We start from the raw sequence: 15,462 nt of genomic DNA, 5'->3' as shown, positions 1-15,462 counted from the left end.
TAACGACAGATGGAATTTGAAAGCCAATTTTTGTTCATTAAAGTATAATATAGGACAGCCGTATTACACAATCAAGCATGATGAATTCTTTTTACATCCTGTGACATAGACAACTGGCTATCCCATGAAAGGAGGAATTCAATTTGCATTTAAATGCCATTCCCAGAGTGTGACAGAGGCTCTCTGCATTATATAAGTTTCAAGAAGTTGAGGTTTGGCCAGTGAATTTTCAGAAGTGTTTGTGATTGAAGTGCAAAAAAGAATGGAGAAGTCAACACCTCAATGAAGGATCTTGTGAATGACCCTCAGCCAGGGGAACCACCTGTGCTGTGCAGGGGATTCCTGACCCACAGCAACCACGAGATAAAAGGTGTTCTTGTTTTAAGCCACTAAAAGAGAAAAAATGAGTAGAAATCTTGTTGAACATCCACACACACACACTTCTGGGCAAGTATATTTTCTCCTTACCATCTTCTCAGCTTTTCTAACTTGATACAAACAATGCAGCAAGTGGGCAGGGTGTGTTCACCACCCTTTGGGCCATGGATACCTGCAGAGAGATATGCATCTCCAGTGAGGTCTACACATCATACATGCATGTGCATATATGCACACACACAAATATACACACAGTTTCATTAACTCTTCTGGAGAAAACAACTTAAGAAAATGCCAATTTCTTTTTGAGTTAATTAAATGCCTATAACCCATTAGTTATAGATTAAGGAAACTAATGTTTACCATGAAGTAATTTGGAGCTAGCACCTGAAGAGGTTGAATTCCATACTGAGAAGTTTGAACATTATTCTGTATGTGACAGAAAACCATTCTAAGATTTCTGAAGATGGAGTTGGTATTAAACCACTAGTAAGCTGAAACTATTAAGAGGAATAAAATGGAGAGGTAGGGAAGTAGAACCTGGCAAACCAGTTGGGGCTATGGTAATCATTTATAGAAAAAATAATACAGGGTTAACCAGAGGCTGTGTGGATGAGAGAAGGGGAGAATATGGAAGCTCTGGGGCAATGGCTTCTTAGAAAATGACTAGGTGGATGGAGGATGCAGAAGAAAGAGTAGATGCAATTTCTAGCCTTTATGAATGTGTGTGTGATGAGGCCATTAATAGAAACAGGGACTATAGGAGGGAACACAGGTTTGAGGAAGAGGGAAAAATGATCATACTCTCACATTTTAAACAATTTGCTTACTCCTTTGATATGATGGGATGAAAATACTACTTTACCTCTATGATCTTCCTCCCCCAAACCCATAACCCCAGTTTAATTACGTGAAAACAACAGAAACATTCCGATAGAGGGGCACCCTATAATACACTTGCCCAGTACCCCTTAAAACTGTCAAGGTCAGCAAGGAAAGTCTGAGAAACTGCCAGATGAGAGAGGAGCCGAAGGAGACAGGATGACTGAATGCAATGTGGGACCCTGGAGGGGATCCTTGAATAGAGAAAGTCAGATATCAAGTTAAAAACTAAGGAAATTTGAATACATTGTAAACTTTAATGAATAATAATGCATCGGTATTTGTTCATTAATTGAAACAAATGTATCATGGTAATGTAAAATGTTAATAACAGGAGAAACTGTGGAGAGTGGGATTTGGGGAGAACCTATGAGAATTCTGTGGGTGGGGGGCTTGCTTATTAAAGTTTTGTTTGTTTGATTAGTTGATATATTTTTTTCTTTTTGGGGACAAAGTCTTGCTCTGTTGCCCAGACTGGAGTGCAGTGGCACCATCACAGCTCACCGCAGCCTTGATCTCCCAGGCTCAAGTCATCCTCCTTCCTCGGCCTCCTGAGTTGCTGGGACTAAAGGTGTATGCCACTACGTCTGACTAATTTTAACATTTTTTTTTTTTTTGTGGCAATGTGGTCTCACTGTGTTTCCCAGGTTGGCCTCAAATGGTCCTCCTGCCTTGTCCTCCCAAACTTCTGGGATTATAAGTGTGAGCCACCATTCCCAGCCATTATTAAAACTTTTGTGGCCGGGTGCGGTGGCTCATGCCTGTATTCCCAACACTTTGGGAGGCCAAAGCAGGTGGATCACGAGGTCAAGAGTTCAAGACCAGCCTGGCCAAGATGGTGAAACCCCATCTCTACTAAAAATACAAAAAATTAGCCAGGCGTGGTGGTAGGCGCCTGTAATCCCAGCTATTCGGGAGACTGAGGCAGAGAATTGCTTGAACCCGGGAGGTGGAGGTTGCAGTGAGCTGCGATCACACCACTGCACTCCAGCCTGGGGTATAGAGCAAGACTCCATCTAAAAAAATAATAATAATACCTTTTGATATCTGGTAACCCATCATGGGAGTTGGGGGACACAGATTAAATAAGCTCTTATTCCCCATCTGCAATTACTCCATTACAGATTAGACCACATCACTGATAACGACCACCTACCTGGATGAGAAAGCTGAGATGGCAGAAAGCAACTCCTTGCCTTTGCGTAAAAGCTACAGTTTCCTGTACTGATGTTGAAATGGCCAGAAGGGGCATGTATGAGTGACATAGTCATGTGACTGTGGAGGGGAAAGCCAGCCTGAGAAGGACATGTTTTTTTCAATGGCTGAGTTGGGGCTGCAAAGGTACTATGACTTCATACTTCAAAACTGTGCCTTTGAGTTTGTTTGTTTCTCTCTCTCTCTCTCTCTGTTTCTCTGTGTGTGTCTGTGCATATGTATGTAGATGAGGTCTCACTATGTTGCCCAGGCTGGTCTCAAACTCTGGGGCTCAAGCAATCTTCCTGCCTTGGCTTCCCAAAGTGTTGGGATTACAGGCATGAGCCACTGCACCCCACGTACATGGCAGTGGGAGGGGGTGAGTGGGTGGGTGGGTGTGTGATCTCTGGGCCTTTGGATTTCACCCAGCAAACACTCACCTCCTGGGCAAGCTGGGTACTGTTAGGTATTAGGGATATGAGGATAAATGTGTGAATGAGCCACGTCGCTGCCCATGAGGAGCTCACAGTCTATTCTACAGACAGGATGGCGAATAATTACACTGCTAGAACCAGGATGTTCTGTGTTAAAAAGAAAAAGAGTATTTTGGAAGTGCTAAGACACGAACAATGAACCCTACCCAGGAGGGTGGTGAGAGAAGGCAACACCAAAGAAAGATCTTGTGAACTGGGCCTCAATAGGTAGGTCCTTGCCATGTTGAGTGGGAAAGGTACTGTAGGCAGACGATTCAACATTTGCAAAACACAACGACATTCAACAGCATCATTTGCTCGGGTAAGTGGCAGCTGGAGCAACCGGCAAGGGATTCACGACCTGGGAGCTGTGAGAAAGGTCTGTTAGGGAGAAGAAGGGCTGAAATTAGGGAGACCAGGGAGGAGGCTACTGTCATAATTCAGGCTGGAGAGGATGAAGTTCTACAATCATGGGATAATCTTAAAAGACGCCTTCACTCCTACCTTCTCATTTCTCCACCAACACATTCAAGCCAAACAAACTTGACTCCCCGAAGGCCTCTGCTCTTGGCAATGCAGGAATGCCTAACATCTGTTTCTTGAGCAGCAGAAGCCAGAGGTTGGCAGGGCCCAGGCTTCTTATTCGAGAGCCCCAAGGTACAGGCCCATGCCCATTCCAGAGCTCACTGGGGAATTCCACACACTTGCCCACCATCTGCTGGGTAACTTTTTCTCTCCAGTACAAGTCCTCTCTGTTCTGCCTGCTAGAAAGCAGCCTTTCCAGAAGCACTTCAACATAGCTTCCAATTTTGAAGCTGGGAAGCTGTAGAGAGGACCGACTAACAGTCTTTTTTGTTTCCAGTAAGACATAGACAGTGCCATGGACATGCAGGTTTCCTCTTCTCTTGAAAACAGTGAAGACAACCTGTGGCAGAGAGTTTGCTCAGAAGCCAGGTGGCCTCATGAAACCTCCAGGGTTTAGTCTCAAATTTCCATTGTTGTTGTCAAGGGACATAGCTCAAGGAGCTCAAGCCCTGTGATCGGGTACAATGGTTCCTGTTGGCACTGTGGCCCCATGGCTTTGCTGTCCTCTTGGTGCTGAGAAGAGCCAGGTAGTGGGATGGGGAAGGCTCACTTTGAATCCTGGCTCCATCACATACTAGATGCAGAGGTAGCTAAGGTCACACAACCTCAGATGACTGACTTCACCTCTCTGCATCTGTTTTACCTTTTGTAGAAATGGGCATGATGATAGAACCCACTGCAAAGGGCTGTTGCGAGGATTAAACTTTATGCTCTAAGTAATGTTAATATACAAAGCCTAGCACATGGTAGTCAAAGTTAGCTGATAGATGCCTTTCGCAAAGTCAGCCTGCACTACTTCCACCCCCACACACATACCAAATGCAGGCTGCTTGTATGAGTAGAGGCCCAGGGGGCAGTGGTGCATCCTGGTGAAGGGTTGGATCTCAGCAGCCAGGGTTTGAATCATAGCTACTGCACTTCCTAGTTTACAAATGAGGAATCCAGAGCCCTCACCACCATTTTTGCTCATTCCAAACAGCTTAATGTTTTCTGTGCCCTCTTTTGTAGCTCCTGTATTCAGGCTTTCTTATTTCTACCTCTGGGGGACCTGCATGCAAAGCTTAGTTCCTTCATGGATTTCTGCAAAATATTCACTCTCACTATGCATTTAATGAAGTAAGCAGCTTCCCTTGTCGGTAAAATGGGAGTAATCATAGGAACTGCACTATCAGGAGTAAATGAGACTCGTCCATAGTGTCACGTGTAGTTAGAGTTCATTCATTCTCATTGCTATATAATAGTTCATGTTACAAATAGACTATGATTTATTTATCCATTCTAATGTTGATGAAGATTGGGATTGTTTCCAGTTTGGGACCTATTACAAATAGTGGTGCTATAAAAATTATTGCACTCATTTACAATTTCTGGGTCAGAGGTATCAACTTTAGCGGATACTGCCAGCAAATTTTCCAAAGTGGTTGTTCCCATTTAAATCCCAACTAGCAGTGTGTGAGAATTCAGTTGCTCCACATCCTTACCAACACTTAGCATTTTTCTGATGTTTTCATTTTAGCCATTCTAGTGCATCTGTAGCACTATCATATTGTGGTTGCAATTCGCATTTCCCTGGTGACCAATAAAGTTAAACATCTTTTCATGTGTGGACTAAACACAGTGTTGGCACACAGTTAGCATTCAACAAATGTTAGCTATTATCATTAGTACTGTTGTTCTCTGATCAGTGAAACTCAACTTTTTCAATTGGTGGGGACACGGGCAGAGACTTGGGGAAGGTTTTAAATGTTAAACTTTCTTAGCCTACCATTATCATCCATGTGTGCGTTTCCCTATGCCTCCCTCTTCTCTTGGTTAACTTCTCTGTAAATAACACTCCTAGCCTCTCCCAGAGTGCAGACATGCTGAATAACAGGAACCAAAAGCCAGGTGAAACTTCTGACCTGCCCCCCAACCAGGTTCCCCTGCTTCACAGATGTGTCACCTCCAAGAGAATCAGAAAGGATCCTCCCCCAGAAACCACCTGGAATCTCATCCATCTGGCCCCACTCCCTCTAGCTTCTTCCTGATGGATGGTTTTGACAACTTTCTCATTATTAGGGCCTCTTATCCAAGTCTGACTTGAATCTTTAATGCCTTCTGTTAGGAAGGAAAGATGCATTGCTTGGTTTTTAGGATGCACACACAATTCCCCTTGCAGAGCCAGTATCCTGAGGGATTTGTTAATGCATCAAACCATGGACCTCTGAGGAAAATTCACTGGCCCCAAAGCAAAAAGACAGTTAAGCTGCACCCTCAGTTTAGCTCCCACTGGTAAACTCCAGGAGAAAACAAAATAACCAGCATTGTGTAATTGGGGGTGGAGTTACATCTTACAGAATCTTTGTGAAAGGGAAAAAAGGAAGCCAGCTTAATAATTCCCAAACTAGATCAAAAATTTATATCCATGTGTATATAAAATAGTCTTCATTATGTTATGTAATAAACATGATTTCATTATCTTAGTCACTGGGTTAAGAATTCCTCTTAGTGAGACCCAACTTTGTTGGGAAGACTTCTTGGTATAATCTCCTCATGAAATAAAATGTGAGGACCCCTGCTACCAGGGACCTTGGGGGGCAGGAATACTCCAGATAAGATAGAGAACAAATTTCCTGATTGCGACAAAGATTGAAGGGAGGAGAAAGAAAAAGAGGAACAGTGAGAAGTGGAATGGATGATTAAAGGGTGTTCAGTGGAATCGGCGACCCCCTTCAGTCTCCTAGAAAGCTGCTTACTTCATTAAATGCAGAGTGAGAGTGAATCTTTTGCAAAAACCCATAAAGGAATTCAGCTTTTCATGCAGGTCCCCCAGAGGTAGAATTTAAGAAAGCCTCAATACAGGAGCTACAAAGAAGGGGACAGAAAAAAATTAAGCTGTTCGGAATGAGCAAAAATAGTGGTGAGGGCTCTGGATTCAGATAAGCTCAGGGTGACAAACTTGTCACAGTTTGTCCAGGATTTTTCCAGTGTTAGCCTTGAGAGTCTCACAACTCAGGAAACCCCTCTGTCCCAGGCAAATTTTAGCCAGAATGTACAATTGAAGGTTTGAGTTTTGTTTATCTAAATTTCTTAGGACCAAGGACGTTCAGTTGATAACTGAATTTTAATTAAAATGGCACCTAGACTGTTCAACTTTTGGTTTCTGGGTTTGACAATGTTCAACACATGAACATATATACAGAAACACAAATATGAAAAGTATATGCTCAAATGCTAAGTGTGTCATGACAAGTGAAATCCCCCTCCTGGTCCAGAATTTCAGTTTCACCACAGTTTGCTTAAGAGTTTTCTTTCCTTTGTGCATTGGGAAGGAGCCATGGCTTTGCCACCTCCTGTCCAAACCCCCTAACTCAGCAGCCTTCTGTGGAAAGACATTCCTTCTGACCGTGATTATTTTGAGAAAGAATAAATAGCAAGAGGCAGGCCAGGCACGATGGTTCACGCCTGTATTACCAGGACTTTGGGAGACCAAGGCGGGCAGATACTTGAGGTCAGGAGTTCAAGACCAGCCTGACCGACAAGGCAAAACCCCATCTCTACTAAAAATACAAAATTAGCCAGCCTGGTGGTGCACACCTGTAATCCCAGCCACTCAGGAGGCTGAGGCACGAGAATCACTTGAACCTGGGAGGTGGAGGTTGCAGTGAGCCAAGACTGGGCCACTGCACTCCATCCTGGGCGATAGAGCAAGACTCTGTCTCAAAAAATAAAAAAAAAATAAAAAATTGCAAGAAGCTCCTTTCCCAGACTCACTACCTCCCCTCCATTTTTCTCCCTCTGCCATTCTTCCCCCACCCCATTTGCATGCAGTGTGGAAAAAACTGATCTTAGGAAGATTTGTGTGCTTTCAAGAGACTGTGTCCACTGAGTTCAGCTGCAAGTAAATTATGTCTTCAGTATGTTTAACTCAGACTCTGGATTTTTGTGGTCCTAGAAACCAGTAGAAATAAATTTATTAAGAACGTGATCTCATCACTAAACATTCACTCAGCCCATTGACTCCCAAATTAGAGGACACATTTCAGGGGTTGGGTCAGAATTCTATTTTCAGTTAGAATAAGGGGTTACAATAAGGCAGTATAATCTAGGTGTGCTTTACAGCAAGACATGCCTGGATTTCAGTTCACACCTGGCAGTATGGGCTTGGGTATATTCCCTGTCAGTGAGGTGTATGAAAGGAATCAAGGATTCAGGCCTGAAGAACTAAGTAACCCACTGAGATGGTGAAGGCTGTAGGTAGAGCAGGTTGAGGATGAAAGATCAAAAGTTCAGCATAGAATATGTTAAGGAGAGAGTTCTAAGCTGGAAACAGAAGTTTGGGAGTCACTGATATATCAATGGTATTTAAAGCTATGACCAGATGAGATCACTAAGGAAGTGACAGCAGAGAGAGAAATGTCTGTATGGCTATAGCTGTGCTACACTAGGATGAAGTTTGCTGGCCAATATTCCTTCCATAGCCTCCTCTCTGCCTGCGTTCAATGGATCCATCACAGCAGAAGGCTCAGTGCACGTTCATGGGGAGGCAGTAGGTGCAGGACAAGGAATCTCAGGTTTGGAGACAGAAGAGGGCCTGGAGGGCAGGCGCGGTGGTTACGCCTGTAATCCCAGCACTTTGGGAGGCCAAGGCAGGCAGATCACTTGAGGTCAGGAGTTCAAGACCAGCCTGGCCAACATGACAAAACCCTGTCTCTACCAAAAAAAAAAAAAACATATATATATATATATATGTATGTATATATATGTATGTGTGTGTGTATATATATACACACACACACACACACAAATTAGCCAGGTGTGGTGGCGTGTGCCTGTAATCCCAACTACTCAGGAGACTAAGGCACGAGAATTACTTGAACCCAGGAGGTAGAGGCTGCAGTAAACAGAGATCGTGCCACCGCACTCTAGCCTGGGCTGGAGTGAGACTTTGTCTCACAAAAAAAAAAAAAAAAAAAAAAAAGAGAGAGAGAGAGAAGAGGGCCTGGAGCTTAGCTCAGCTCTGCCACTTCTGGGCTCTGGGCTATGCTATGTTATTTTGGGAAAATCACTGAATCTCAGTGAGCTTCAATTTCTTCACCTGTAAATTGGAGATAACATTGCCTCCCTCGATGACTGCTCATTTGGACAGCTATAACAAAATACCATGGACTGGGCAGCTTACACAACAAACATCTGTTTCTCATAGTCTTGGAGGTTGGGAAGTCCAAGACCCAAGCTACAGCAGGTTTGGTGTCTGGTGGGGGCCCACTTCCTGGTTCATAGATGTCCATCTTCTCACTGGAGTGAGGAACTCTCTGAGGTTTCTTTCACAAGGGCTTAATCCCATTTATGAGACTCCACCCTCATAACCTCATCACCTTCCAAAGGACCTTCCTCCTAATACCACTATATTGGGGCCAAGGATCTCAACCTATTAATTTGGGGTGCGAGTGGGACACAGACATTGAGTTCGTAACACTCCCTTACAGAATACCTGTGAGTGTTAAATAAATTGAACAAAAATACTTGGTAAAATACTTTACATTTTACACATCAATTATCATTTATCCCAAATAATCTCTGATAATTTCAGGGAGAAAACACTTTAGTGATTAGATATAAAGTTTAGGACAGTATCTACCAATGTTTAAAATCCACATACCATACCCTTCGATGCAGCCATTCCAACTCTCCTACAGATACAGTTGTACATGTGTAAAGAGAAATGTGCCAGACATTGGTAATAATAATGAGAAACTGGAAACAATATATATCAGTAATGGACTGAGTAAATAAGCCATATATATGCACACTGTGGAATACCAGTTGTTAAACGTAATGAGAAAATGTGCGTATACTGACATGAAAAGATGCCCAGGATATTTATTAAAAGTAATAATAAGCAAGTTGCAGATGTATATATGGCATGATCCCATTTCTATGTATTTGTATTACACATTTTGATACATGCATACCAAAAAGACCGAAGGCCATACATGACACTGGAGAACAGTCCCTAGGGTCTCTGTGCGTGTCACTTACCTTTAGGGAAAGTGACTGGTGTTGCAGAGAATTACTTTCACTTCCTCCTTTCTATGCTTAGGAATTCCTTGAATTTGTGTAACAAACAAAATATATTTAAAGACATACCACAAACCAATCCCTGAGCCCTGAGGTTCTTAAGAGGGTAGGGGCACCAGGAACATAAATCATACTTCCAGACCGGAAAACAATGTCTGTGTTGGGTTCCCAACTATATTTCAATTCTGCAAGTCACAGCTGTGCTTCCCACCAACCCAGGCGCTAACACAGTAGCAGCAGTCCAGAAAGGGAAAAACGTAGGCCCTAGAGTAGGGCCACTTTGAGTAGGAAAAAGAAAATGCAAATGTATTCTGAAAGCAGATGGTATCTGGAAGAGAAAGTGTGTTTGGCAACAAGAAGGGAATCACAGGGGAAGGAGAGAAAAGCAGTAAAAGACAGACAGCCAAAGGAGGTGGTAATTAAGTGCAAAGCTGAAGATTTCCAAGGGATTTTTCAGCGTTGGCAAGAGTCGGGCCTCTGGACAATTCTGTGGAAGTGTGTAGAGATTGTTTTTCATTACTTTTCTTTATTAAAAGTATTCCACTAGAACAGTACCTCTGAATCAGGAGTTTGTTAGCAATGCTCCAAGTATTAAAGTTTTCCAATAATTTACTTTTCTTTATAAAGAGGAGCTGAGATTGACTGTCTCCTCGCTGCCATTCTGATGTGCTTCCTGGGGTGGGAGAAAAAGCCACAGCCAGCCAGGGCTGAGCGAGTTGTGTACAACCCACACACTATTTGTCTTGCCACCTCCTGACACTGTCACTCTTCTCCAGGCTTTGAAGCTTCCTGGGGGGTCACTGTCTGTAACAGACAAGAGTCACGCCCTTCTCAACCCTTTTACAGCATTAACCATGGCACAAGCGTCTGAAGAGTCCAATAACAAAGAGATTAATTGATGGATTGTTTTTTACCAAATTGCTTGCTGCCACAGCTGCTCAAAATGTTAATAAGCACTACTGAACTATGGCCGCTCCAGCAGGGAACAGCTGTAGAGGCTAGAGGCCAGCTCCCCTGCCCAGTGAGGGACAGATGTCCTTATGTCTATCTCAGCCCCTCGGCTCACACCAGCAACAGTTCACAGACAGGATTATGAAGGATACGTTTTGCATTTGGTCCTAAGTAACCTTTTAATGTCACATAACCTGAGCCAAAACCAAGAATACATTATGACAGTCCAAATTATCAACTCTGTCTTTGGGATAAGATGTATATTATGCACTAAACTCAAGGTCAGGAGACAAGTCTTCTACTCCAGACATGATCAAAGTCTTTTTGCGTCTTATAAAATGGGGCTTGTGATTCAAGTTTACTTTCAACAGGAAGCTTTTGGTTTAAATAAGCTCAAACATTGCATGTAAAGCACTGAGACTTCAGATACTTGTAAAATAAGCACAAGTTTAATCTCACATTATATATATATAACGTATAATAAGCTCAAGTTGAATTTCACATTTTGTATCTGTATATATAACGTGTGTATGTATGTGTGTGTGTGTGTATATATATATGGAATAATAAATTAGATAGTCCTTTCTATATTCCACCTGTATCTCACTTACCCCTCTTGAAGGTAGAGTTCACTTGTAAATATGTCAGCTGTCTCTCTCAGATAAGGACTTATTTGTTTAACATGACTACAATGATTTTGTCATGTATAACAAAATTAACAAGTCCTTGATATCATCTAATTCTCAGTTCATATAAACTTCCCCCACTTCTCTCAAAATGTGTTTCTACAATTGGTTCGTTTGAACCAGAATACACACAAGGTTCACTCATTGCATTACACACACACATATACACTCATACACACTTACATATTTTTCTCTAGCTCTATTCACTAGGAGTGTAAAAGGGGCTGGCAGCAATAATGCCCTAATGGTAATGACACCTGATCTTGGTTTCTAAATACTATTCATTACTAAAAAGAATCAGGAGTCCTTGGAGAAATGTCTGTTTCAAGAGTTGGAGTAAAGAGAACACCAGATATGCCTGAACATGCTGAGCCAGAAAGCAAGGATGCACTCATGCACTCAAAGAAAGATGGGGTGTGCCAAGTGGACACAGAAGCCAGATTGATGGACGGCTGACATTTCTAACCTGAGAAACGTGAGCATCAAAATCAATAATGATAGTAACAAATGATCTACACCTCACTGAATAAAATGAGAATCCATGAGTCCAACTGATATAAATAAATGAATAAAATGAATGTTTGACGAGAAATAGGATATTTAAATATTTTCAAAGTATCTCCTCATAAAATACTTGTTAGTTACAAAGAGAAGAGAAACTTCACAGTGAAGAAAGCTGACAGGCACTGCCTTAATCAAGTGATCGAAGTGAACCTCATCAGAGGTGGGACACACCAAAACAATGTTTCGTGGGATAATAAGATGCAAAAGGAACAACACACCTTCAGTTCTATGATATTCTTTCCAAAACTGCACAGCCTGAATCTCATCACAAGGAAGCATCAAACAAATCCAAATTGAGGACAGTCTACAAAGTAACTGACCTGTAGTCATCAAAAGTGCCAAGGTCATGAAAGTCAGAGATTAAGAAATTGTTCCAGAATGAAAAAGACTAAAGAAACTTGGCAAATAAATGCACCACATGATTGCAAAAAAAGGATCCTTTTGCTATAAAGGATGTTATTGGAACAAATGGCTTATCAGTGTTAAATTTCCTAATTTTATCAGTTGGACCATGGTCATCTAAGAGAGTGTCCTTGTTTGTAGGATATGCACACTGAAGTGTTCAGGAGTGATGGGGCATCAGGTTGGTAACTGACTCTCAAATGGCCCAGGGGGAAAAAAGTAGTTTCTTATGCTCTACCCTGACATCTTCAGTAACTTTCAAAGTCAAAAAAAAAATAATAAAATAAAATAAAAAGAATAACTTGCCTCATCAACTATTTTTCCCTGAATAGAGTTCATATAGAAAAAACAGAATAACTTCTTGATTCCGAACCTTCATTAATTTCCAGAGTAATGAGTTGGTGCCATAGAATTTTACAATGAAGACAGTTTTCTAACGTATCAGTATGAGCTTAGATATTTTTAGGTTTGATATGCTTCAGTCAGTTGCAGTGATTATTCTTTTTGATTCTCATAATTGTTCCTGTTCCATTCACCACAACTCTGGCAGTCAATGGTTTTCTTCCTTCCTGAACATAACAAAAGGTTCCAGATTCATCATTTACATTTCCTATCCCAAACCTGGAATCAATTTTTAGACCTTGAATTCAGAGGAGAATTCCTTCCCTTTTAAATGAACTTAACTAATTCCCTTTTAAAAAAGTAGATGGGCATGGTGGCTCACACCTGTAGTTCCAGCTACTCTGGTAGGATTGCTTGAGCCCAGAAGTTCAAGGTCAGCCTGGGAAACAAAGCGATAGGGAGAAAAAAAATTTAGAACACCGTATTTTCTTAACTCCCTTGAAATTTGTTTCTTTTTTTCCCCTCAAATGTCTGACTAGTTTTGAACTCCTTCCAAGAGGAATGGCACACAGAAAGGAGCTTACTCCAAGTCAGACTCTGTGGGCATGACAACCACCTGCTTCTTAGTGTGGGGGGAATCTGGTGGAGGAGGACTAATCTAATCCTTTTATTAACTCCCTTGAATCAGAAATGACAGACAGTGATTAAATTTTATAACTTTTCTCATTGCAAGCACTGAGGGACGGATCAGTGAGTTGACTTGTTTGTTTTATTTCTTCAGTAAAAAACATGTACAAGTAGCAGGTCAATTTTCAGAAGCCTCTCATCCTAAAACGAGAGCTGGCCAGTGTTGCATTGTTCATCCCAGCCTCCCAGTGATCAAGTGAGGTCTTCATTATATTGATGGAATGAAGACGAAAACAAAATCCACTCACTGATGCTAGAGAGAATTCATTTACTCATTCACACACCCATTTAATTGAGAATCCACTATGGGCTGTTCTTAGTACTGAGGACGTGGAAGCAAACACAAAGAATAAACTCCTTCCTTTGTGGAGTTTACTTTCTAAAGGAGGAAATAGACCATAGCAAGATAGATAAGTAAATTATAAAGTGCAAGGAAAACAAAGCATAAAAGGGCAATGCAGGGGAGACACAGTTTTAAATAAAAGGTTTTGGGGTGGCCCCCACTAAAAAGGCGACATTTGAACAAACACTTGGAGGAGGTGACAGAGTAAGCCATGTGGTTTTCTAGAGGGAGAGAGTTCCAGGCAGAGGAAACAGCTTGTGTGAAGATCTTGACATGTGAAAGTGCTTTGAATATTTGTGAAATCATAAGGAGACTGCTGTGGCTGGGTGGTTCGTGCAAGGTGAAGATAGAAGGCCAAAGATAGAATGTGAGGGCTGGGGACACAAAGCACCTAGTGTCTTGTAGGTCATTTGAAGGACTTGGACTTCTGCTCCAAGTGACATGGAAATTTGTCTTTGGTTTTTGAACAGAGGAATGACTTCACCCAACTTATTTTTCAGAGAGATCACTTTGGCTGCTATGTTGGGTATAGAATGAAAGGGAGAAAGACAGACACAAAGACACCACTAGAAAACTATTGTAATGGTCTATGGGAGGTGATGGTTGCTAAGGAAGGACAATAGCAGTGAAGGAGGCAAAAAGTTGTCACATTATTGATAACTTTTAAAAGTAGAGCCAACAAGATTTTCTGAAAAACTAGATATAGGAGCAAAAGGAAGAGAGGAGCCAAGGGTAATCCTTAGACTTTTGGCCTGAGCAATTTGAAGGGCAGAGGTTCCATCCACTGACATGGTGAAGAATGTGAGAAAAGCAGGTTTTGGGGAGGTTGTTCAAGAGTTCAGTTTTGGACAAAGTAGGTTGGAGATGTCTACCAAACAGCCAAATGGAGATGCCAAGTAGGTGATTGAATATACAGTTCTGGAGTTCAGGAGAATAGTCTAGTCTGGAGACATATATTTGGCCATTGTGGTAGGCAGAACAGTGTCCTCCCAAAAGATGTTCATGGGCTAATCCTCAGAACCTGTGAATATATTTCCTTACACGGCAACAAAAGAACTTTGCTGATGTGATTAAAGGGATGCACCTTGAGATGGGTGACTATCCTGGATTCTCTGGGCAGGTCCAGTGGAATCAAATGGGTCCTTACAAGCAGAGAACTCTTCCCACTGTGGCCAAAGGAGGCTCCAAGAGATAAGATTTTGCGGGCTTTGAAAACAGAGGAAGGTAGCCTCAAATTCAGAAATGCAGGTAGCATCTAGAAGCTGAAAAATGCAAGGAAAGAGATTCTTCCCTAGAACCTCTAGAAAGGAAGGCAGCCCCACTGACAGGTTGATTTCAGCCCAGTGAGACCCATGTCAGACATTTGACCTAAAAGTTGTAAGGGGAATTCATGTCGTTTTAAGCAGCTCTTGAAAATTAATGCCAACATCGTCAATATAGAGATGATACTTAAGTCCATAAGAGTGGAATGATTAGAGACAGAAGGGAGAAGATGTCTTGGGACTGAGCCTTGGGGTATTTGAATGTTAATTTTGGGAAATGAGGACCCAACAGAGATGACTGAGAAGCAGTGAACACAAGATAGGAGGCAAACAGGAGAAAATGGTGTTCTAGAGGTCAAGACAAGAATTTGTGTCACATGCTGCTACATGATTAAGATGGGGATCAAATTAGGAAACAAGACAAAACAAGGACAGCATATGTGCTCAGGCCAGCTGCTATAGAGAAGGAAGAATGTGGACCCTGGTACTTACTACAGAAGAGACAGGCAGGGTGCAGTGGCTCATACGTATAACCCCAGCACTCTGGAAGGCTGAGATCACGGGAGGACCGCCTGAGTCCAGAAGTTCAAAACCGGCCTGGGCAACACAGTAAAACCCCCATCTTTACAAAAAAATAGAAAAATTAGTTGGGA

The 15,462-nt window shown here is 42.1% G+C and overlaps 1 protein-coding gene across 3 annotated transcripts in view; it reads right to left on the bottom strand.

Annotated features, from left to right (window-relative positions):
- Positions 1 to 15,462, bottom strand: part of HYDIN (HYDIN axonemal central pair apparatus protein) — a 480,054-nt gene that overhangs the window by 437,376 nt on the left and 27,216 nt on the right. For 2 of the 3 annotated variants that reach the window (XM_007993708.3, XM_073015550.1), the window contains exon 1: positions 469 to 556. The exons of the other annotated variant lie outside the window; for it this stretch is intronic. The gene's annotated coding sequence lies outside the window, so the exon portion shown is untranslated. Of the gene's footprint in view, positions 1 to 468; positions 557 to 15,462 lie in introns of those variants that run through there. 3 annotated transcript variants of the gene reach the window in all.

Source organism: Chlorocebus sabaeus, chromosome 5, assembly GCF_047675955.1.
Source record: "Chlorocebus sabaeus isolate Y175 chromosome 5, mChlSab1.0.hap1, whole genome shotgun sequence".
NCBI lineage: Eukaryota > Metazoa > Chordata > Mammalia > Primates > Cercopithecidae > Chlorocebus > Chlorocebus sabaeus.
Note: the sequence above shows the minus strand (reverse complement) of the source record. Positions and strands in the feature narration are given on the sequence as shown.